Source organism: Chlorocebus sabaeus, chromosome 25, assembly GCF_047675955.1.
Source record: "Chlorocebus sabaeus isolate Y175 chromosome 25, mChlSab1.0.hap1, whole genome shotgun sequence".
Taxonomy (NCBI): domain Eukaryota; kingdom Metazoa; phylum Chordata; class Mammalia; order Primates; family Cercopithecidae; genus Chlorocebus; species Chlorocebus sabaeus.
The window spans coordinates 66636546-66639045 of NC_132928.1; the positions used below are offsets into that span (position 1 = coordinate 66636546).

The following is a 2500-nucleotide window of genomic DNA, read 5'->3' on the forward strand; positions in this document are numbered from 1 at the left end:
AAAAGCCTACAGCAGGCCGGGCGCGGTGGATCACGCCTGTAATCCCAGCACTTTGGGAGGCCGAGGTGGGTGGATCACGAGGTCGGGAGATCCAGACCAGCCTGGCTAACACGGCGAAACCCCGTCTCTACTAAAACTACAAAACATGAGCCGGGCGTGGTGGCGGGCGCCTGTAGTCCCAGCTACTTGGGAGGCTGAGGCAGGAGAATGGCGTGAACCCGGGAGGCGGAGCTTGCAGTGAGCCGAGATCTTGCCAGTGAACTCCAGGTTGGGTGACAGCGAGACTCCGTCTGGAAGTAAAAGGAAAGAGAGAAGGAAGGAAGGAAGGAAGGAAGGAAGGAAGGAAGGAAGGAAGGAAGGAAGGAAGGCAGGCAGGCAGGGAGGGAGGGAGGGAGGGAGGGAGGGAGGGAGGGAGGGAGGGAGGGAGGGAAGGAAAGAAAGAAGGAATAAAGGAAGAAAAGAAAGAAAGAAAGAAAAGAAAGGAGCAAAGAGACAAGAAAGAAAGAGAAAGGAAAAAAGAAAGTGAGAAAGAAAAGCAAGAAAAAAGGAAAGAATGAAATAAAGAAAGAGAAAGAGAGAGAGGGATAGGAGAAAGAAAGAAAGAAGGAAGGAAAGAAGAAAGAAAGAGAAAGAAAGAAAAGGAAGATAGCAAGGGAAGAAAAAGAAAAGACTGAAAGAAAGAAGGAAAGAAAGAGAGAGAAAGAGCAAGCAAGAAAGAGGGAGAGATAAAGAAAGAAGGAAAAAAAGTAGGAAGGAAAGAAAGAAAGATAGAGAGGAAGAAAGAAAGAAAGAAAGAAGGAAAGACAGAAGAACGCAGGAAAGAAAGAGAGAGAGATACAGAAAGAAAGGAAAGATAGCAAGGGAAGAAAAAGAAAAGAATGAAAGTAAGAAGGAAAGAAAGAAAGACAGAAAGAGAGAGAAAGAGCGAGATAGAAAGAGGGAGAGATAGAAAGAAAGAAGGAAAGAAAGAAAGAAACGAAAGAAAGAGAGAAAGAAAGAAGGAAAGAAAGAAAGGAGAGTGAGAGAAGGGAAGAAAGGAAGGTAGAAGAGAAAGAAAGAGAAGAAAGCAAGCCAAAAAGCCTACATACAGCACCCGGTATTCCCAGGCGGTCTCCCATCCAAGTACTAACCAGGCCCGACCCTGCTTAGCTTCCGAGATCAGAGGAGATCGGGCGCGTTCAGGGTGGTATGGCCGTAGACGCCGGCACAGGCGCCTGGCTGCCCCAAGAGCCTCGCCCAGCCATGCTCAGCCCGCACCACCAGCCCGGGGTCGTCGTGCTGGGATCGGGATCCCGGAGCCTCTCGCCTGCTGCCTTCTCCCGGCTCCCAAGCTCCCGAGCTTCCACCACGTCGGGCCCGCTCGGAACAGGGAGTGTTCCGAGGCGTCAGGGCCCAGAGCCCACGATCCTGGGACCCCGTCCGGTCCTCCGCCCTGTCGCGGAGGTATTCTTTGGGATACCTGGCCGCTCAGGAGTCCTGGAGTCCTGCGAGGCCCCCTCTTGCCCCCGCCCCCACCCAGAGCCGTCGAGGCTGGCGAAGGGCGAACAGCGTATCAAGTATCTTCTCTGACCACAACAAAATAGAGTTAAAAATCAATAATGCAAGTCAAACTGATAAACTGACCTGTTTTCTTTTTGGAAAGTAAAGAACGCACTGCTATGGTCTGAATGTCCCCCAAAATTTATACGCTGAAATTTATTTGCCAATATGATAGTATTAAGGGGTGGGCACTGGCCTGGGGTGGTGGCTAACGCTGTCATCCCAGCACTTTGGAAGGGAAAGGCAGTCAGATTGTTCGAGCCCAGGAGTTCAAGACCAGCCAGGGCAAAATGGCAAAACTTGTCTCTACAAAAGACACAAAATTAGGTGGGCGTGGTGGTGCAGGCCTGTAGTCCCAGCTACTCAGGAGGCTGAAGCAGGAGGACTGGTTGAGCCTGGGAGGTCAAGGCTGCAGTGAGCCATGATCAGGCTACAGGCTACTGCACTCCAGTAGGGGCAATAGAATGAGACCCTGCCTCAAAAACAAACAAACAACAACAACAACAACAACAACAAGAACAACAACAAAAATAAAGGGTAAAAAGGTGGATTCTTTAGGAGGCGATTATCTCGTGAGGGTAGAAGTCCTTATGGATGAAATTAGAGCCCTTAGAAAAGGACTTGAGTGGGTTCATTCCCTCCGTCTCCTCCGTGTGGGGACACAATGTTCTTCCCCGCTGAGAGATGAAGCAACGTTGTGTCATCTTGGAAGGAGAGACTGGGCCCTCGTTAGACACTCAATGGGCTGATGACTTGACCTTGGACACCCCAGCCTTGAGAACTGAGAGAAATAAATGTCTGTTTTTTATAAATTATCCAGTCTCAGGTATTTGAAGAGATTAAGATATTTTCTTAAACAACCAATGGGTTAGAGAAGAAACCACAAGAGAAATCAGAACATACAGTTGGGTGTCAGTATCCACAGGGGATTGGTTCCAGGACCCCATAAGTAGGCCAAAAT

General features: G+C 49.4%; 1 non-coding gene across 1 annotated transcript; it reads right to left on the bottom strand.

Annotated features, from left to right (window-relative positions):
* Positions 1 to 1081: 1081 nt before the first annotated feature.
* LOC140710336 (5S ribosomal RNA) lies at positions 1082 to 1200 on the bottom strand. Its single transcript, XR_012091334.1, has one exon. It is a non-coding gene; the product is annotated as a 5S ribosomal RNA (ribosomal RNA).
* Positions 1201 to 2500: the final 1300 nt, after the last annotated feature.